Here is a 22,782-nt window from a genome sequence, read left to right as displayed (position 1 = left end):
GATATTATGACTTCCATATCTATTCTTATCGCGAATCTCCCATCCCCACCTGCCCCTAATCACCCTTTTAATAATTTCGTCCATTTTTCCTGCGCTCAGGAGGGGATTCGTTTAAACGTTTCGGGAATTCTCGTCGATCAATCTTACAAAGTCTAATCAAAGAAAACAAGAAGTCTAGCACCAAAACGACTGATTGGCGAATTCCATCACAATATATAGACGTTGTAATATAGTTTGGGCTTCTTCTTATTACCTTCAAAAGGGTTGAACGGTGCTGTTATATTAAGCGACTTGTGTGCTATCACGAGCTTGTATGCAATCTGAAATCGTTCTATAAAAAGGCCATGAAAAGACGTGATGTATCAAAATGTCATTGGCTTCTAAGATTAGGAAGCATGGTTTCATAGCTCGTCCGTGCTGCTCGGGTTTGGTATTGTTTCTCACCTACAATGGACGGTTGTTGTGATCTATAGCCTATTCATGCTGTGGTTGTCGAGTTCTTTTATGAGGCTTAGGTAGGGCAAGAAAACGTAAATTGAAAGTCAAGGCGAATCTAAAGCCGGAAAATTAGCCAAAAATGTGGACTTGAATTGGGTTGTGCTTCGCCGTCTCGGCGACAGACTTAAGCCGATTTTTTTTCTTTAATTAGAAGGTCTGTATATATGGTCCGTTTAAATTCAGCCAGTTCAGACAAGCTCAAGACAATTCGGCCTTAACTAAGACCAAGATTAAAATTTAACCTGTTTTCCATTTTTGTAAAGTAATTTTAACGTGGTATTTTGCCTGGGATAAAAACATGGTACAATACAATCTCTAAACTTCAGTTTGTTTTTAACATAAATGTACATTTTTCGTATTTTTTTCTACGAAACGAAGAAAAAGTGCGGTCTACTCACAAATTGTCTTCGATTTAATATCAATTTTTTTCGTACGTATTATTTTATTCGTTATCTGATTATCAAGAGGCTATAAACAAACTCTGCAATGTTTTTTTATAACTAATCAGAAATATGACAAATATATCATAACCAGGGCAAGAAAAATAATTCATAACTAAAACGCGAAATAATGGTGAATAAAAAAAATCTGGCCGACAGGCAAACTTGCTCTGGCTTAAAAAAACCCCAAAAAACAAAACACTTGTGAACAAATTCTTTTTAAGAGAATAAAATGAAATGTCCTTTATTCTACATTGGTACAATTTGAAATGAGTTATGAAGTTAATGCTAGATGAACTTAATTAAGTGTCGAATTTATCAAAATGTCAATTAGAACTGTCCACAGTACTAGAAGTACCCAAAGTACCCAAAGTATACCTAAATTACCCAGATTCACAAAGTACCCAGAGTACCCAAGAACCCAAATTACTCAAAGTTCCCAGACACGCGGAGTACCCAAAGTTCCCAAAGTACCCAAAGCACCCGAAGTAACAAAAGTACCCAAAATACCCAAATTACCCACTATCTGGGAGGTACAGTAAACCCCGATTTTAGAAGGGGAACAAGATAGAAATTCTTGGGCTGTATAGGTATTAGGTTAATTTCATTACAATTATTTTCTTTACCCAACATACATATTGTAACAAGGAAACGTATTGCTACTGTGGCTATAGCGTGGCAATACATTAACCTTACAATGCAAACACAATATTACTCCAAAATCTTGAACAAGCAAATTAACTACACAGAAAATCAATTAATAAAAACATGTTAAAGAAGTAAATTAAACATGTACCTTAAGAAGCCATGTGCCGTTTCTTAGTCATGCCCATACGTCTAATGCACATGATGACATGATATGCAGCGCCCAGCTTGGCGACTAAAGGCAAGCAAGCTCAATACGAAGTAGACTATAGTGTTGTGCAGGGAGATGCAGGAAAGAAAGACTATTCTTTGCCAAACCAATAAGTATAGGCCCTACACTTATTTTATGCTTGAATGTAAAACGCACAGTTAAAAATTACATTGTACAAGACATGCCTTGAGCAACAGTGATTGTAAAATATTGTAAGTTTTTAAACCAACTATTTTGAATGGACAGAGCCTAGAGTTGTCTGAGTCAGCTCTTATATAACAGTCGTGGTAGATCTTTGTAAGAATGACAGTCATTGCAGATCTTTGAAATTGTAAGTATTTAAACCAACTTCTAGCATTAAGATGTTGTGACGATAAAACTATTTTGAATGAACCGAGTCTACAGTTGTCCAAGTCAGCTGTATGAAATGGAATCTATTTAAATGAGCAGACTCTGGATTTGTCTAAGTCAACCGGTTATAATATGGTTATAACAACAACCGGCTATAACAAAGAATCACCAAAGAAAAGAAAATTAAAGATCGCAAAATATCCAAAATTCAGTCAAATTTTGGTACTGAAATAGCTGTTAATAGTGAGGTTTCTGCCTGAAATGACATCACACTTTTGCTCATGAATATGGGAATTCTCATTAACATAAAAACCAAAAAGGCACCAAAATGCCCTTAAAATAGCAAAATGACAATTGAAATAAGGTTAAATTGGACACAAAGGTGCATGTTCAAGTATTGCATTAAACAAATTACATTACATGTGCCCTTTAATCAATTTTCGCGCCCAGAAAGAGGGCAATCCTAAGAGAGATCTACCGTGAATGCAGACAATCTCTTACAAAGGAAACCCCAGAATAAACGGGGCGAGGTGTTTGCGTGACCCGTACTAATTCTGTTACGATCGTGAAGAGCAATGGGAAATATTCATCAGACAAACAAAACAGGGTAAGACGAAGACATGAACATGTAGGCCTTTCTTAACAGTGGTTGTGGTTAAATGCAAATAACACTTTTAGGTGGGAATTGTTCAAACCATTACAAATGATGTTTCAAACAATGAAAAAAAAAAACGATTCCGAGTACAGGTATAGCCTCATGAGCCTGAATTCAGGCTTTTATATGTTTTGGAAAAAACAAACTCAGGCTTCCACCCCCCCCCCCCCCAACAGGCCGAAAAAAAATCATCGTGTAGCACGCACAGAGAAAAAAAATTTGCATGTATTGCTCCATGGCAATCGCCATACATGATACAATCTTGATACATGAATGTATGAATTGTAAGTTCTAAGTAGACATAGCACATATACAGTCGTACACCTTATACGCCCTAGGACAATGCTTTGTGTTTCCTTTTGTATTGTATTGTGTTTATGGTGTATTGCAATTGTTTTGTATACAATTGGCCTGGCCCTGGAGCAAAAAGCTACTGGCGTCTCTGTGAGTACTGAACTAACCTTCAACGCAACATGACTGATCCGATGATGTCAATAATTTAGCATTGTATTAAATATTAAAGTTCTATACCTAAGCTAAATGCCAAGGTACTGACGAAGTTAACTAGGCATGGTTACAAATGCTTAATTGAAGTTAGAATATGAATAATGTTTGTGTTCTGTGCGATGGTATCTCCATCTTGGTGTTGTGTGTTTAACATGTTATTTTTATTTTCACTCAACGATTCATCTGGAAGGTCAAACACTTGTGAGTGGGTGCGTGTGGAATATCGGTTAAAAAATCCAATCTCACACTCTTGTTGACCGGTAGATGTTTCGGGCCACACGTCTTCCCTGACCGGCGGAAGTGACTTTCTGTAGAAGACAGGACAAAACACCTGTTCCATTGTTCGGCATGGAAAACCCCCAGGATTTCTGATTTTGTCCAGCAAAATACAATTTCAACATTCCACACTGCACTGCCCCGGGTTATTGATGTAGACAAAAAATAATCACGTCATGCTAGTCATTTTTTGTTTCTCGAGATCGCCTCAGTCTTGACAGACAGCGGCGAAGGGCAAGAAAATCGAATTATACGGTAACCTGCAAATGACACCAATGAACAAATAGACGGAGGCCGCGCGTATGAAATAATGAAATTACCGGTCATGCGTACAGCTAGCACCTTGACATGCACGTCGATGTAGCGCCGGTCGCCGTTAACGTTTCAACGGTCTACACACAACAACAGAAAGATCTTGATTTACCCCAGGACAAATCTTATCTTTACGCCGGTATCAAACCATCTTTATCTTGGATAAATCCTGCTTCAGACGGACGTAGTAATTAATTTTCCGAGGCTTAAAGACGTAAGCTTTACTATTCCAACATAAGCTTTGACTAGTGCTACAGAGGAAGCTGCGCCTGAAGGGTAGTTGTCTAAGTTAGTCTGAGGATTAAATGGCGCGTAATATTTCCCGCGGAAAAAAAGTAACGTCCGCGTGTAACCTGTTTCCGTGAACCAGCGGCATATGTGACAAATGGAATATCATGCTGGCGTTCCAAAAGCATTAATGTTACTGAAAGTTTAGTATTTCCGGTAAACTAAGCTTGACAGTAAACTCGGTCCTAGAAAAGTAAAGTGCACGGGAGGAAAAAAAACATTTGGAGCATTTGGAGTAAAAACTGTGATTTTTTTTGTATCAGTTGTCGCCAAATGAGACGATGATTACTAGCTATTACGGTGATCGACTGTCCTTTTTTTTTAATTTACATTGACGTCACGAGGACGGACTGCGCACGCTTCTTCTTCGTTTCCTTGCGCGGATCAACGACACCTGCTGCGCTGTACTTCAGAAATCAATAAAAAATGAAACGAACACTAATCATTTGGCAGCGATTCCCGCTGAAATTTCAGTCCATTGAGGCCAAGTGTAATCAAACGGTGTCCCCTGTGTAACCATAAACTGTCCGCAATAAATCTCACGGGTAATCGGTCAGTCTCGAAGAAGAAAAAAAAAGAGAAAAACTTGGTGCAAATTGGGGAGTCATTTGACGCTTCTGGCATTTCTTGGAGTTGTCTCATACTGCCAGCGCCCCGTTAGTTGTACTATGGCATATCGGTCCCGCGAAAGACGGCCGCTTGGGTACAACTGCGCATGCTCGGTGCAAATCAATACCGGAAATGTACAGATTAGTAGGAAGTAAAGTTAGTGTCGTGAAATTTGGTGTGGTTAATAAAGGTGGGGTATTTCCAAACAAAACAACAAATGTACTTCGGTTTTTAAATTAAAAGCCGTCTTTTGTTGCTACAGCGCATGTCCTTTATCATCATCTACAAGGACAGTCAGAGTCCGAAGTGTGATATGCAGGGTGTTACAACTGATAGTGTTGTAAGCAACTGATAACGTATCACCAACCGATAATGTCACACAAATTGAACGATATTGTATCACTAACCGATAATGTAACAAAAAATGACGTAAACTGCAGTAAATGTTACTACACTATCAGTCAATTTTTGTTACGTTATCGGTTAGGACTGATAATGTAACAATAATTGACTGATAGTGTAGTACATTTTACTACACTATCGGTCAATTTTGTGTTACATTATCAGTTAGTGATAGAGTATCGGTAAATTTATGTGACATTATCGGTTGGTGAAACATTATCCGTTGGTTACTACAGTATTCAGTTTTAGCACAGGGAATGCAACGGTGTTATGACTGCGGGCGTATTTCATTATTATTTTATTATTATATGAAACCAAGGATTCCTCAGAAGCGCCCTAGGCACTGTAGCTCACAAGCCTGAAGAAACCTATGGAAAGAAGACAATGAGAAGAAGTTACAGTTACAGAGGTAGGAGGAAAACCCCAGAAAGATATTCTAGGGAAAACTCACGGAATCAGGCAGGGACTGAAAACCCAATCCACATATTGGCCCAGTTGCGACTCGAACCCGGGTCACAGCGGTGGAAGGCGAGGAAAGGACCACTACGCCAACCAAGGGCGGATCCAGAACACAATTTTTTTTGGGGGGGGGGGGGCCAAAAAAATTTTGGCCCCCCAAAAAAGTGGGTCTTAAAATTACGGCGTGGGGTTCGGGGCCCGCTTAAGGGCCCCGACAATTTTTTGGATTCTAGATGCTCTGTGGTGCGATCTGAGGCAATTTCTGACCACCTTCACCAATGTTTTTTTGAGGAAAAGATGGTGGTGTACTCATTGCCTGCCTTTATTGCGATGTCACATCAAAAAAAAAAAAATTGGTTTCGTTTTGGGGGGGCCATGGCCCCCTTTGGCCCCCCCCCCCCTGGATCCGCCCTTGACGCCAACATGACTCCCCAGGTTCGGCTCTTTTCTCGTGCTCGTTTTCTATATTGTGAACTGTAAATGAATATTTGCGAAATATTATTACCAGACTCATTTTTTTTCTTCAGACGAGGCTCTAGGGAAAACACCATCAACTCGTTTTCAACAGCAATGTATTCAGACCATGAATGCTTCATGTTCTTTTCTGTTCAGCCTCATTGCCTAAACACGGCATTAGGCACATCGATCCATCTTCAACAAAGAAAAAAAATACATGATTTCCAGGGTTACGTTTTTAACAGCAATGTATTCAGACCATGAATACTTCATGTTCTTTTCTGTTCATCCTCATTTTCCAAACACGACATTAAGCCCATCGATCCATCTTCAAGAAAGAAAAAAAATAAACATGATTTCCAGGGTTCATCTGTCATGACCAGCGAATGTCTCCCTTTTTGTCAGGATACACCTTGTCCTTTCCGATCCATCAAGCCCACACACTCCGGCCCCCGGGGGCTGTCCGAATAATTACCCTCTAATTTTCATCAAGACATCGGTCCCCGGCGAAATATTAAGCGGACAAAACTAATGCCCCGCGATCGCAAACGGACAAGGGGCCGGGGTTTTTATTAAAAGGCCAATCTCCATTTCAAGATATCTACGACTCCGAGCCCACGGGATGAATCTTAAATAGCCCCTTCCCCTATAATTGATTTCAATTACTGTTGAAGTCGTTTTGGGCTTAATGCTCTTGGTAAAGAACAAATCACCGCATCCATTTATAAATTGTTTCCCCCTTGTCCAGAATAAGAGCTGGCGCCGGGACTATTTTGCCAAATACCACAATTACATGAGGTCATATAGGTGATTATGCTAACAATATTCCCCTCTAGGGAGCTTTTTTGAGGGGGCAACGATTAGTTATCATTTGAAGAGAAGAAAATATGAACCAATATTTTACCAAAGCCAAGCGGAAGGTGCCATGCGTCAATCGGGTGTTTAAAAAAAGCCACTCTCTAAATTCCAAAGAGTGAAATTAGGGACGTTTTAGAGTGAAAATCGCTCTCATTTTTGATTGAAAAAGTCTGAAAAATGAACCACTTCAGACGAAGCTCAAGTGAAAACTCGCTCTTTACGACTGAAGAAATTTCACTCTAAAACGTCTAGTTTCCGACTGTGGGAGTGAATCTTCACTCGAATGGAGTGAATGTTCACTCTTTGCAATTTAGAGAGCATGTTCCACGTCTTATTAGTTAATATACATGTAATAATACAGGGCAGCGTATCCCGATGTATTTTTTAACAACTTCGGAAAGTAAAAAAAAAATGATATGCAGACAACCTTTAATTTCTAAGCTTTCCAATCACACTTTTTAAGACTTTTGAACTACATGTATACACGTCATAATACCTTCAACTCAATTCTTTAAAGGGCCCATGCAATGTTTTTTTTTTTAAATGCAATCCTTGAAAATGCACCTTTGTGTCCCATTTAACCTTTCAAATTTAACTTTTTGTTGTGCCGTTTTCAAGGGTATTTTGATGACTTTTTGGTTTTTATGTTAATGCGAATTTCCATATTCATGAGCAAAAGTGTGATGTCATTTCAGGCAGAAATGGCAGTAAGCCAATCAGCAAACTTTTCTCACAGATTTTTGGGTTCACAATAATTGAATCAAAAACCCCTGAACTGAACTGTATCTTCCTGAAATGACATCACAGCAACAGCGCCCTCGGTTGTTCGGAAAAGCACTGAACATTTTGAATATTTAAAGAAGTGCACTTTTCAGTAAAATAAACCAAAAAGGGATGTCAAATAGTTTTTATACATTTTAAGAGAAATAGAAAGTTGCACAAAATGTGTTCCTAACAAAAAAATATTTCATGGACCCTTTAAATTCGATACAATTCTGCAACCTTACTCTTTCAAGATTTGCGTATAAATTGATTATAAAAAAGTGTTAAAAACTACTAAAACTAATTGTGTAACGGTTACATCTCCACTCCATACGGTTCACATTACTTTCTAGAGACAGCATTAATGACATCAAAAAGAAAACTAACAACGAAACGTTAATCAGCAATACAGATGAAGTACTTACTGCATAGTTATTAAAAGGTTATTAAGGTTATAAAAACAATACTCTTTCTAAATTGTGGGTGAATGCACGATTTATTGTCAGATCTTCGACAGTTTCGGCGATCGTGCCGCCACTTCAAATCCGACCAGACTCTTGAACTTTGAGTTTTTTCTCAAATTAGCTGAAATATCACCAGAGTGAGAACAAGCAGTTAATGATAAATGGAATTTAAAAGCTACATTTGGTACAAATCTGCAAATAAAAAAATGCTTCCGCTGAGTAATTTATATTTTCACTTGATTTCTTTTCTATTTCGCCGTGATCATTAAACATACCACTATCGGCGTCGTTCCCACTCAAGAATTCAGATCATCCGAGAACTGAGGATGATATAAATAAATCTAAATTACCAATTCATCACTCCGGAAATAAATCCTTCATTTGTTGAACTCCAGGAAATGAACCATATTTCATTTCTCCAGGATGAATGCGCATGATTAATGTCTCTTCGGCTTTGGGAGAAGAAAGCAAGATAGAAAGAACCCATGTTCTTATTTAACCGGATCATTAAATAAAGTATTACATTAACGTGCATCGCTATAGAAACGAATCCCCTCGGGTCTTTCTTAACCTAGTTTGGTGGAACAAAAAGCTTCATGTTCCGCTACCTCAGAGTAATGTTCAAAACATCACATGACAATGAGATCCGATAACATTACTGTTAAACAGAAAAACTGAATTTTTGAGCTAACATATGCGACCTTAAAATAAGATTACACAATCCACGAGGGAGCGTTGTACAAAGCTAAGAGCCTCGAGTTTGTTTTGACCATTTCGGACGCTACAATAATATTACAATGTTATATTTCGAGGTTTTTGTGTGTGACTGGCGTCTTTATGCGAGGGAGGATGAATAGAAGATGGAAGTTGTTTGAGAGCCTCGGGGCATTTGACGGCGGTATATGAGCGGAGGATGAGGAGAGATGTGTATATTGATAAGGGCACCTTTGGGGTTTGATTCACTAAGTTCCATTCTCTTTGTATCCCCTTACAGACCGTACTACCTGTTTCTGCCCGGCGGTACAGGTGGAAACAAAGGCTCGGTCATGATCGCCTCGATAATAAAAACTGCGCTATCACAATTTGATTTTTCATCAAAATGCTCCTTGGACAAACACAAGCTATTAGGAAAAGTGGTATTGTGGTGCAGAACAAAAGTACACCTGGACATGTGTTTTTTTATTTGAAAAGATCCGTTTTATATATAGCTAGCGAAATGTCGTCGAAAATTAATTTTCTTTGAAATGTTTTTATTTCAGAATTCTTTTATCCAAAATGTTTTGAATGCGACCCACGCTATCATTCACTGTTTGACAAGTGATACGACGGGTTTTTCGAAATCGCGGCGTCGCCTCCGGGTTTGGTTTCATGGCTCCAGAATCTTAAGTATGTGATTTCAAAACCAAATTAATACACTCCCAACTTGTTTTCCTATTAGATATATTGCTTCTGAAGTATAACATAGACCTATTGGGTTGGAGTGTAAAATCTTCTGAAGCCGAAACTGGAGACGAAAACCAAGTTTGGAAAGACCCTATAGGCGTGGTGATTAAAATACCATATCACCATACCATACCACACCACACCACACCACACCATACCATATACCATACCGTACCATACCATTCCACACCATACCTTACCATACCATACCATACCTTACCACACCATACCGTACCATACCATACCATACTATACCATACGTACCATACACTTCTGATACCATAAACTATCTGTCTTTAATGACTTAGTTTCACACTACGTTGAAAGTTCATATCGACGTTGTAATAATGTCTTATCAAGACTTAAGCGTACACGTTCACCTTCACGAAAGCCACCATTAAAATTTCAGTGTTCAATGTAGGGCTTACATACTTTACTTAGTTCATGTACCGATACTCGTTAATATCACGTGTACGCAATCCCAATAATCAAATTCGAGCTGAATCTTTTCCCTTCTTCGAACAATAACTAATACAGGACAATCTTTGCGAGTGAAAAGAGAAGCCCTGCATAGCCTGCTTCATTTAAAGGACTATTATAAAATAATATGCAACCCATTCTCACAAATGTCAATAGAGAAATGGTGATAATATTAATATACACATATTTATTTAGCTCAAGGTATATCACTTTAACAGTAGCCTATATGCCCACCATTTCCATTTAGTGTGGAGTCACCTTGGTCTGAATACCTCGAACTTTCGCCGGGTTTGTCGCCGGGTTTGTTTTAAGGGCAAAAAGTCTCCGGATTTTCCAGAACTCGAGGTATCGTGATTTACGCCTAATTGTAGTTCGTCTCCATTTACAATTTGCCGCACGAATTAGAAAAGGAAAAGCATGAATTGCCGGGCGCTCATTCACGGCAGACAAGAGACAGACAAGAGATCCTACGTGCTCCAGCACGCGGGGAGACAATTTGGTGGTAATTTAACGCCCGGTCGTGAAACGATACTGCGCTCCGCGTAAACGGGCATCCGTAATTGGGAACCTTGTGTCGGATGGATTCAAGTTTCGATTTTTCTTTCTGAAGGAAATTACAAGGGTGAGCGCGCGCACGCGGATATCGGATCTCGCTTAAACACTGTGCGATCATTTTTGAATCCTGTTTGTTTAGATCTATTAAGGTAACGCATTCAAACGATTGTACGCAGACTGTACAAGGCGACATTTGGTATCTTGAGGGTATCTTCAAGTTTACACTATCTGGTCTACATCCAATGTTTAATGTAGGCCTAATTCACAACAAGCTATCCTTTACAACTGGTGTGCCCATGTCCTACACAATCAGAAAATCACAACTCCACAGAACTGTATATACATACAAAAAACCCAGCTACTTTGCAGAGGACATGAAATCTCTATACTCCGCATACTTGTGTACAAAAGAAACTGCTAAACAAGTCCTATACGATAGAAAAATCTCTAGCCTACTCTATAAAGTTATTTACAAACTAAATACAAAATTTGGAAAGGAGAGAAATCATTACGCACTACTCTATAGACACCTACATGTACAAAACAAATCGCCACACAAGTCTTACACGATCGGAATCATTGCTCCATAGAACTGTATTTCCAAAAATGATGCCTTATAATGTGAGACCCGAGTACAATACGGAACAAATGATTGTATAGGTCTCCACAAGGCAATTTCTAAAGGTGAATAGGTCTCCACAAGGATTTCATGAAATAGAAATATGGATTTTACTCAAAATCTAGGAATTTCCAAGGTGTACTTATCCGTCGCAAATTAAAGTATTTTATGTTAGGGATATTGGGTCGAAATTTCAACCCAGGAAAGTAATTCTGGTTAATATAAGAGCATTTTAAAAATAGCTTTCGACCCTCTCACGATTTTGTACACGAGAACAAAGCCATGTCTCAACAAGGATACAAATATGAGTGTGGTGTATCGCCAAGAAGTTAAGCCTAAACACTTGGGTCCGAATGGCCTGCTCAAGCTGTTTGAGTATTGGTACACTACAGGACTCAGGGTATTTGGAAAATCAGAGTAAAGTATAATTAACAAGACTCGAATCATCATCCGAGTCCTATGTTGCAGTTACACATTTTCGACTTTTTGCCTACCGATGCCAGGCTGTGTGTATATCAACTCGTTCGAGTATTCATCAGTCAAAACAGCTTTGGCGTTTAGGCGTGATTTTCATTATAACCCTTACAGTAAACGTAAGGACTAGGAGAAAGTCTCCTCGCCCACCAGACTGCTACTAATTTACAATCAATAAAGCGAAACTAAAACGACCATGGCAGATTCCACTCAACGACAAGAAGGTTATGGGAAAATGTCAATAAAAACCTATAATAGCAAAAAAAGGTGAATGCTTTGCCCGTTGACCAATAATCAATTCCGTGGGAGTGCCGTTCATTGAATTGTGACTTGATAAGGAGAGGGCGAAAACGAGCCAGTAACCCGTACTTGTAATTTAAAAAAATTGATATCACATAGACCTTCTTTCTGCAAGGTAAACCGTTTGTCGTGAGTACGAGTACGAGGACATCAGTACGGGTAATTCCTTACTGTTGGATAATTCGCATTTACAAATTACTAGTGTTGTAGTACTCGTGCTCGTAATCGAGTACATTGTTTTGGTAGTCGCACTCGTATATTCACACAAACGTATCCGTACTCGCAAGAAATAAAATACACGTATACTGACGTACACGTACTATACAGGGTGAGTAAAAAACAACGAAACCCAAATGTCGGGACCATTGTTTTAGTGAATTTCTACACGTAGCACTTTCAAAATCTAGGATATGAAAGCCCAATTCATAAGCTTCAATTTAGTACAAGAATCATTCAAGTCACTTATGTACTTTTTAAGTTACGGAGTTTTAAACACAACCGCCGTTTTAAGGTTCTGTCCACGGATCACAAAGAAAGTTCAGTGTTCTTTCAGCAAAACGAAAACAAATCACAAAAGGATGAGTGTGAATTGTTTTCGTTTTACTGAAAGAACACACACATTTTCTGAGATCCGTGGACAGAACTTTAAAACGGTGGTTGTGTTTAAAACTCCACAACTTAAAAAGTACATGAGTGATTTGAATGATTCTTGTACTAATAGAAAGCTTATGAATTGGACTTTCATATCCTAGATTTTGAAAGCGCTACATGCAGAACTTTACTAAAACAATTGTCCCGACATTTGAGCTTCGTTTTTTTTACTCACCCTGTAGTACTCATTCCAAATTATTTGTACTGTTTGCAAACTGTTCTCCCAGAAAGATAAAAAAAAAGAAGTAAGAGCTACATTTTGCATGCAGAAAAAGAACCAGTTTTCTACGGTTTGGAAGGCTTCTGCATTTTTGTTTATAGGGGCAATGAAGTGAATTTTTCTGAGGAAGATATTTTGTGCAACACTTTACTACTCTTAAATGTATGAAAAATATGTGACATCCCTTTTTGGTTAATTTATTGAAAAGTGCACCTCTTAAAACATTTAAAATTGTTCATGCTTTTCTGGACAACTGAGGGCGCTGTTGCTGTGACGTCATTTTAGGACGACACTGTTCAGTGCAGGGGTTTTCTGTTCAACTTGTGAACCAAAATTGAAATATTTGTGATAAAAGTTTGCTCATTTGCTTATTGACATGTATTAACACAACAACGAATCACCAAAGAAAAGAGAAATCTACGACAGCGAAATATCCAATACTCTGGCAACTTTTGGAGCTGAAATAGCTGTAATATTGAGGTTTCTGCCTGAAATGACACCACAATTCTGCTCATGAATATGGAAATTTGCATTAGCATAAATAGCAAAAAGGCACCAAAATACCCTTGAAAATGGCAAAACGAAACTGAAAATAGGGTTAAATGGGACACAAAAGTGCATTTGCAAAGATAGCATTATGGAAACACGCTACCCATTGAAATGTGTTCCTACTTGTGAGAAGTACTCGTACTTGTACTCATGGAAAAAAATAGACTCGTACGTGTTCTCATGACTATACGTACTCGTATACTCGCACTCGTCACGGAAATGTACTCGACTATAACACTGCAATTACGCAATTATGGGAAAACACTGAGAAATAAAAATAAAAAATAAAAACCGAAAATAAATTTGAAGTTATCTCTTTCTTAAATAATGAAGACGTGAATAATACCAATTTCAACCATGAAATGTTTACACAGATGGGACTCACAGACAGTAGCCCTTAATATTTGTAAACAGAAAAAGGTGTATGCAATATTAAAATGAATGGATTACAACACTCGATCACGCAGTGTTTATTTCTCCTCTAAACTGCGTGGCCAGGTCCGACTCCTTTTAAGAGACGGAATTTATAGGACAAAGATGATGAATGGGTGAATCCGTCATGATTGATGACTTAGATTAAATTGTCGCACCTCGATTCCAGAGGTTTATGATGGGATTTCACGAACAGCCTCTTCCGCGCAAACCAAAACGCTTCACCCGACCGACTTCAGTACACTTTGTTTTGTTTTTCACGGAGAAATGTGCATTAAAATTAAGTCGGTTCATTAATCTTTAGAAGGGCTACGACTGATTTGTACAAGACTTGTAGACAAAATGTCACAGGTGAAAATAATCATAAATTATTCTGTAATTATAATCACAAGGAAAGGACGAGTAGCAGGGGATGAACAATGACAACGGAGTAACTGTATGTGGTTGACCATAATGATTGACCTACCAAGCCTTTTGAAGACTTGACCACAAGTCTACGAAACTGTTTCAAAGCAGCAATTAAATGGAAAAGTGCAATTATTACTTTGTCATTTAACATTTAGTGTTTAAGGAAGAAAGTTCAGCTTCCGTGAAAAACACAGTTCTCCAATCAATTAATAACATGTTCGCTGATATCGAGAGAATATTTACAATTCAGTCAATAAAGTCAATTAACAACGAGACAATACAAAATATAAGCAATTAAATGACCTCGATAGATATCACGAATGACTGAAAATAATTACTGTGTGTGTGTGTGTGTGCTGACTGATGAATTTCGAGGGCTTTTGAACATTGACTGTCGTGACCTGAAACGAACACTGTCCCCCGTGTTAATTGGAATGAAACACCAATCGGCGGTATCAGCCCGTGAATGAAAACCAAAAATGTTTGATGTTCGTCCGCCGCGATACATTAAGCATTCCCGGCCATGTGCGAGATTTCAATCCACATTTACACACGATATCAAGACTGAATTAGAATCGAACAAGCCCTGAGGGGGAGCGCCACGTCCCGTCCACTCTAATTGCAACCTCTCACCCACGTAGCACGGCAAAGAGATTTCCTCTTAATGTAAAAAAAATATCAAAGAAGGCCTAGGCGGGATATTTTCGGCTACGACGACAAAAAAGAAGCAAGCAAGCACAGCGGGTTTTTTCTTGTTCCACGATTTTGCGGAAGATGTGAAGTGTCGGAGGCGGTGCGTGATACACCGTCTTCCTGTTCGTGGTCTCTGAGGGGGCTCGTTGACCCAACTCCGCACCGCCAAGCTTCAACAACTTGCTTGCTTTACAGATCGTGAGTGGCGGTACGCGACATCGATCGGTTACATCACAGGGAGTCAGTGAGCGACCTGCTTGTCCAAAACACCTGCTCGAACGCCATTTCCATGACATTTACAAATGTATATAAGTGGCCGGATTTGCGATATTCTAAAAGAACACGTTGCCGGGAATTTATAAGTGTATACCTTAAATTACTCCATAATTTTGTACACACAAATCGCCGGGTGATGAAAATATTGCACTGTTCCGTCTGCGAAACAGCCACATGTTAAACCTGAAAACATTTCATGTAAAAATGCATCTATATGAATATAATATACATCTTAATATTATTTAAAAGATATTTACACTGAAGCTTTGCAAACGAAAACTGTTTGAGTTAAACTAAAGTAGTCTGGTTCCATGACCCCACTTAAGATGAAACGGAGCAATTTATAGACGTCGGGGAATTGTAAGGTCAGGGAATCAGTCTAGCTTGAAGTTGTGTTATCGATTGCAGAGAAAATGCGGACTAGCTAAATATGATAAACTGGGAACAGAAGAAAAACCAGCGTTGGAAGTTGATACAAAAATACCACTTTTCTTGAAGATTTCAGCACACCAGATGCCATGATTTTACAGGGTGTTTTAGACTGTCATTCACTGACAGTCCAGTAAGGTATTTCGTGATAACTTGGTAGTTTTTTTTTTTTTTTGGATGGGGCAAATGTTGTATATTCCCTTTAAACAACTTTTTTTACGAACTTGCATTACATGTAATTTGATACAGGCGATAGTACTCTAGGCCCACAGAACAAGAAATATATAGCAAAATCAAGATTTGTATGTTCTCCTCGGGCTCAAAATATTATGTGAATAATACGAAGTCCAACAAAACTCCTCTGGGATATCTAGTTTGTATTAGTTTATCTCATATTTCAACATTTTTCGCCCATTAATAAAACAGGAAGAGGAGAATGGTTTATCTCTGCAGGCGAGCATAATAACCCGCGGTCCATTGCACTCAGCGCGCATTTCTGATGCTTCTCCTTAAATGCTACAAGATATCGGGAGTAACCGGATACGCTATTTGACTTACTCGTAATAAGATTCTGTGATATCTCTCTCGAGCCGAATGATGGCCTACTACAAACTATAGATAGTATGATAGCATACACCAAATCAACTCTAGAAATGTCATGTGGTCTGTTTGGTTAAAACATTGTACACACACAATTGGGATGAGTTTCGCGGACGCAAGTGGCTGAGTGATGTTAACGGGAGGAGTGATATACTAGTTGATAGCCTACGCACGAGCCACATCCGTAGACATTCTTGAGGGCAAGCGGCTTGAGTTGGGATATGGGGGTTTCGAATTTTGGTGACAAAATAGCCGTGGGTGTTCCGTCGAACGTTTTCTCAGCGCCAATTCTTAAGCTAATATGTATGCCACTGTGTTTTGCCCGCTTTACATAAACATGCGATCAGAAAAAAATAGTTGAAGAATTAGAAATCAATGTTGGATACACAGTAAAAAATGCTGATTTTGGAAGAAATCACTAATCATGGTGCTTCTGCAAGACTAAACACAAACAAAACTATACCCAAATAAGCAGACAAAAGCAAAAACGAATACAATAACCAACTAACAAACAAACAAAACCCAACACCCCAACAAACAAACAAAAACTGGCCACGGGAGATTGGCGGCGGAGTAGGCAAAGAAGCGCATATTTCCCTCGTTTCTGAACTACATCTTGCTGACTCTACTGATATTTACATCTCCATCACAAACCACGCCTCTTTTCTCCAGAGACCATTTCCTCATGTTTTTCATGAGATTCATTGTTGTGGATTAACTATGCGTTGCATTCACATGCTACAAAAAATCAGGTGAAACACACCAACATTTCTATAGCCCCATATTTGTGTGTGTGTATATAGGAATGAAATTAGTTTACAAATGCATTATCAGTAATTCGTAAAATGCATGACGAACAAAAACACACAAATATCCCGGCTTTTTTATTGTTGAATTGATTGCTTGCATACCCACATTGAGCCGTTTTCCCAGCTCGCTACAATTTTCTCTTTAGAAATTTCCCCGTCCTTTTTTCTCTCGAGCGCGCGTTCCTGAGTTCACACCGACCGCCGACCGCCACCCGTGGCGCACTCTTTCTCTCTCAATTTGATTTCGGCTCATTGTCTCCTCTAATTGTCACAGGAGGTGTACGGTTAAAAAGGTTTGCGAGTACACGCCGGCCCCGTCAGTGGGCCCGGGTAATTGCATTAAATATCGCCGGTGGATGGACCGACGCGAGCCCCGGGCCGTAGGGGGGAAGGGACGCACTGCGAGATCGGTCATGTTTTCAGACGAGATGAATGCCTTTGATTAATTGGAAAGGAAAGAAACATCCTGAAAACTGCAGCCTCAAAAAAGGCTGCGTGGATGTTGGCGCAGCGCTCTCAGATAGATTCGCTGTGATCAGTTTGGATGCCAAAAAATGGCGAGTAATGTCCACGTGTTCTTCCGGCGCTTACTCTTAGAGAAGAAAACTGCTTAATAGCAAAAGAAACACGTGACGATGATGTACTTAAATCCAATAACGATCAAGAACACAGGAAAGACATCAGGCAAACGCTGGCGACCACACACACTGAAAACCATACAATGAAAACCGAGAAGATTGACGTATACTCTCATGGCAAAGACACCAAGAACAAACATGTCAATTGACAGCAGTAAGGTGATTCAACATTCTTATACGTTATAGAAATTATTCGATCGTATTCTCTGAATCTATTTTGTTAATTACAAACAGTTGAATGGGATGGTGCCAGACTATTTTATGATTGGAGTGTGTTCCAAGCCTCACTTTCAGGGTTTTTTTAAACTGAGGCTTAAAATAATAGGGTATTTTATGCACAAATTACAAATTATTCATCAGAGAAAACTGGTACTACATGTAATTTGTAATGAACCTTTATTTCATTACTTTCATTTCCACTCGCAAGTTCCAAAAATAAAGAGTTTATCTCGCTTCCAATTCTAATATGGCCGAATCGTGAATACAGTCTGTAGACTACTTCACAATCGCTCTAGTTTTGAATGTTCTTGTGAACGAACCCTGACAGGACTTGTACCAGTCTAATGCAAACGTATAGCAACCAAACACCGGCCATTTTGTCAGTCATTTAAATGGCCCTTAACCAAACCAAATTCTAATCTACACATAAACAATGACATCGTCTAACTTCAAAGACCAAGACTCTCTTTCTGCTGAACTCGAGGTAGAGTTCCTAAACAACCAAAAACGAACACCTTATGATCCGCCTACTAGATAACTACAACTAGTCGTTATTTGCAAGCTGCATGGTCCGAAGAAACAATACCTGTTTGCATTGCATTCCCATAGGCGCCATACCACTAAGTGTTGCTACGGTCGTGATTTTAGTGAGAAACAGCGATGACAAATCACCACAAAGGGCGAAAAATAACTTAAGTTTATGTTATCACGATCGGATTCCAAATTACATGTATCGACGCTAACATTTGATCTCAGCGAACATTGTATATCATTTAATGATGTTATGACATCGTGAGCACGACTAATTTCAAGTGTCGCATAACAGTATCTTAATCTATGGTGTAGTGTTCCGAGACACGTTTGCCATATTTGTTGTTTTATTTATTTACAACCATCTTCAATGAGGGTAACCCATCCAGCATAAAAAAATAATCATTTGGGGCCATCACGCAACATGAAAATACATCAAGACAAAGATATAAACAATCACAAGACCTTGACAATAAGAACAACGATAAATTAATAAAAACAATTCATCTTACTCAAGAACAATTAAGAAATAAATCTAGAATGACTGAATTGCACTGAAACTGACAACCCCTATTCCACTTGATTATATTATTAAAAGGCATGACAAAAAGACGAGACAAAAATGGAGTAATTATTAGAGGCGATAACATTGCATACTACAAAGAAAAAAAAAATACGAGCGCCCCCACCTGCCCAAGACAATTAAAATTAAAATGGCCATTACATTGCAAACGTTATGAAATTATACTCTATTTTGGCTACCCCCCTCCCCCCAAAAAAGTTCCAAAAAATGGCGAATCCTTTCAATGTGCAAAAGGAACCAGTGCAAAAGGAACCAGTAACACTTTTTTTTGTATATTCCCGCCGCGAGGTTGAATCAAAAGATGAACTTGGTTACTGACAAGCATGTACGTCAGAAACATCTGAGGTATTCCCACAAATCCCCCCCCCCCCCCTTTGACAAACAACTCTAGACTGAGAAATAAAACCGGAATTACATTCCTGTGGCGATTCTGAAGTGCGGTCGTAGAGGGATTAATGTGGGGTTTAAAATTATAGAAGCCTTCAGCGCGAGCTGGGTAATAGCTTGAGCGATAGACTTCGTCGTTGGAGAAAGTGGGGGATGCGAATGAAACAAATTTTTGAGTGTATTGGTGGAATCGTAATAAAGATCGGTTTATGGATGTCTTGAAGGCATTACAATGATGTCAGAAATGTCATTGAGAGGAAAAAATACCCCTGTATGATTCTGTTTTCCTGGTGATGTCTTTCAAAAAGGGACCGCACATCACAGATAATGCTAGTGTATCAATCAAATATTGCAAGCTCACACTATCAATGACGGGAAAAGAAAACGTAATTTATTAGCGATAGATTTCGGAAGGTAAAAAAAAATGCGACGAGAATTCTTTCATTACTGTGACGACTGAGTAAATTCGGTGACGTTAGCTACTCCCACAAAGGAAGATTTACAGCAGAGTCGGTAAATAAGAACTGCGCTTGAAAAAGAAATTAAAAACAAATATAACACGGCAAGCGAGGCGCAAAAAGCACTTCATTTTTATAGCCCAATTGGTCATAAATAACTGTAAAATTGATTGCCAGATCGAGAGTCCCCTCTCAAACGCCCATCAAATCTCTATCAGCCTTGTGATCCAGCTGTTTGACCGTGTCACGATGAGAGATAGCGACCGCTCATCGGTGTAATTCATACCCACTTTGCACCACGAGAGGGGTATAGTTGTACTCTCGCAGGACGTGACAATGAATACCAATCGGCCCACTGTGAGCAACTCGGGCGGCGCTCTTGATATCAAAGTAATGTACACTCGCGTAATGAAGTACTGAAGGCTCGCTGTTTGGTAACTTCTTTTTCACCAACGATGAATTTTTGATGACGGAATGGCAGTTTGATTCGCTGTTTTTTGTGCGTGTTGGAAAGATGTACATTTAAAAGGTCTGTTCTGCCCCACACCGACGTTTTGTTGTCGAGGAGCATGTGAAAACACAAATCATAAGGTGACTCGGGTTGGACTCGAACCCGCGACCTCCTGCGTCGTGCAGATGCCTTAATCGCTAGTTCGACCACTGAGCTTATTGGGGTCGGCTGGTGGAGTCAAATCCGATAGGATTGATTAGAATTGTACTTCTGAAAAAATACCACAATAATAACGATGACGTCAACTGCTTTAATACTTGAATAGTATAAACTTACATACCAACCAAAGTACAATTACAACTATTCACTTGAACGTAGGTATTTTTTTAATTAACATAGGTTGATCAGGTCCTGCGAAGGACTTTGTCTTTTTCAATCATTAAACGAAAATGAAACGTGTTCAGGTATCATTAAAACAAAACAAATACATATTATTTTAACTTAAAACTCTAGCCCCATTACTTCGGTATTAACTGTCTACTTAACATGCAAACTTCTGTTACCTCAAATAATATTCTATGGTTTTATTTTCAGCATAATGTAACAAATCACTCTCTTTCTATCAAGCAATGAATCATACTCTCTTCCGACGGAGTTCGTGCTTAAAAGTGACTTTCAATAGAACAAAATGTGAGCTGCCATCACAAAATGAGCTTAAAGTCGGAATTTTATAGAATTGAAATATTCATATAATCATCTGGATTCTGCAGAGAGCTTTCCAATGGTATATAAACACAGGGGTACTTAGTTCAGTAATGGAAATATAGACCACCAACTTACTTCAAGTGGTAAACCTTGTTCTTGAGAAAATGGCATTTAAAAATCCTCCATACAGTTAAGTTTGTGATACACTGAATGAACAGTCCACTTAAAATAGATAGGATGAAATAGGTTTTAAATATGTTCGACAGAACAAAAGAAGTTTGAGACAGGTACTTATTAGTTCTTACAGATTGAGGTTCACCTGAAAAAAAATCGACCACCTCTTCAAACTTTTGCCCCACTGTACTGCAAAATGGCAATTACCGACTTTAAGCTCATTTCATGGTGTCAGGTCACAAACAGCTATCACATGATCTCACTCTATGGTTTCCAGACACCTCCAATCCTATAACGAACGCACGGAATACGAATTACTAATAAATGGACACAGGTACAAACATACTCCACGCTTTTGTCACGATCCGCTGATCGGAAGGGTGGATAATCAAGGTGATACTTGGCACGGGGCAAACACAGCGATAATTACAGCGAAAGTTGGCACTAGGTAAACATGACATTCACATCTCTCTCCCGGCAAGATTTCCGGCAAGATTTTTTAATTACGGAATGGTATGGATTCTGAGCGCAGGTACCCCTCAACGGTGACAATGTCAAAGAGCACCGAAAGTGGAGGGCACTCGGGCGACATTGCCCCTGCGAATCCGACTTATACTATTAGCAGCCACGCGTCCGTGACAAATTATTCAACGGTACAAGGCACTTTGTCGTAAATTCTTTGACATTTGGAGACACTGAACGTTAGGGAGATATTTTAGTGTCTCCACATTAAAGAAAATTTAACTACCATTTCTAGATCGCATTTTAGTGCCGAAAGTTGCTTAATAAAACGATTTCTTAGGTCAAGAACAGTACAACTGAAAAGTCTGTGGACGGGGGAGTATTTAGAAATGAGGTACTTACGGGAAGGATTTACCAGTTTTTATTTGGGCACAAGTCTATGGCAATGTCTCCCTAACGTAACATTTTGGTATTTATTAGAAACGAACGTTCTTAACGACTGCATATCCCGCCCACATGGCCTACGACTTGTAGTACCTATACGGTGCCTCATAGGCCCACTGCATCGTGGAAATATTACATTACTTTTATACATTTTCTTTAAATTACCAGATTAATCAGCTATCTTCTGATTATATACACATTTCTCCAAATAAGTAGTATTTCAAAATGTCTTGTACTCGGTACAATTTCAATTGAGATCGCCGTGTATGACTGTCCACGCGCTGCCAGCCAACAAGTACCAAGCAAAGTTACGGGTAACATTGGCATCAACATGCTACACACTGATTTCTTGATAGAAAAATGAAAATCACACATCTATTCACAAAATCTATCGGGCGACCCTTCTACATAGCTGGAATAATCTCGACACATAAAATAATTAAACAAGTCACGCATGGTGACCGACCTTGGTTTACACTGTGGTTCAGTTACCACGCTCGTTGCCAAAAAACCTACCTTCGATTTCAAGGTAAAATAAACATGGTGTTTAAAGTGGATTCAGTAACTTTCGCTAGTTCGTCTCGCTGCTCATCCGTGTA

General features: G+C 39.0%; 1 protein-coding gene across 1 annotated transcript in view; it reads left to right on the top strand.

Moving 5' to 3' along the window:
* The window catches only part of LOC119732283 (suprabasin-like), a 34,537-nt gene that overhangs the window by 7,455 nt on the left and 4,300 nt on the right, over positions 1-22,782 (top strand). The window lies entirely within an intron of this gene.

Source organism: Patiria miniata, unplaced genomic scaffold (genome assembly GCF_015706575.1).
Source record: "Patiria miniata isolate m_02_andy unplaced genomic scaffold, ASM1570657v1 HiC_scaffold_24, whole genome shotgun sequence".
NCBI classification, from domain to species: domain Eukaryota; kingdom Metazoa; phylum Echinodermata; class Asteroidea; order Valvatida; family Asterinidae; genus Patiria; species Patiria miniata.
The sequence above is the reverse complement of the archived record's forward strand: the minus strand, read 5'-3'. Positions and strand labels throughout refer to the sequence as shown.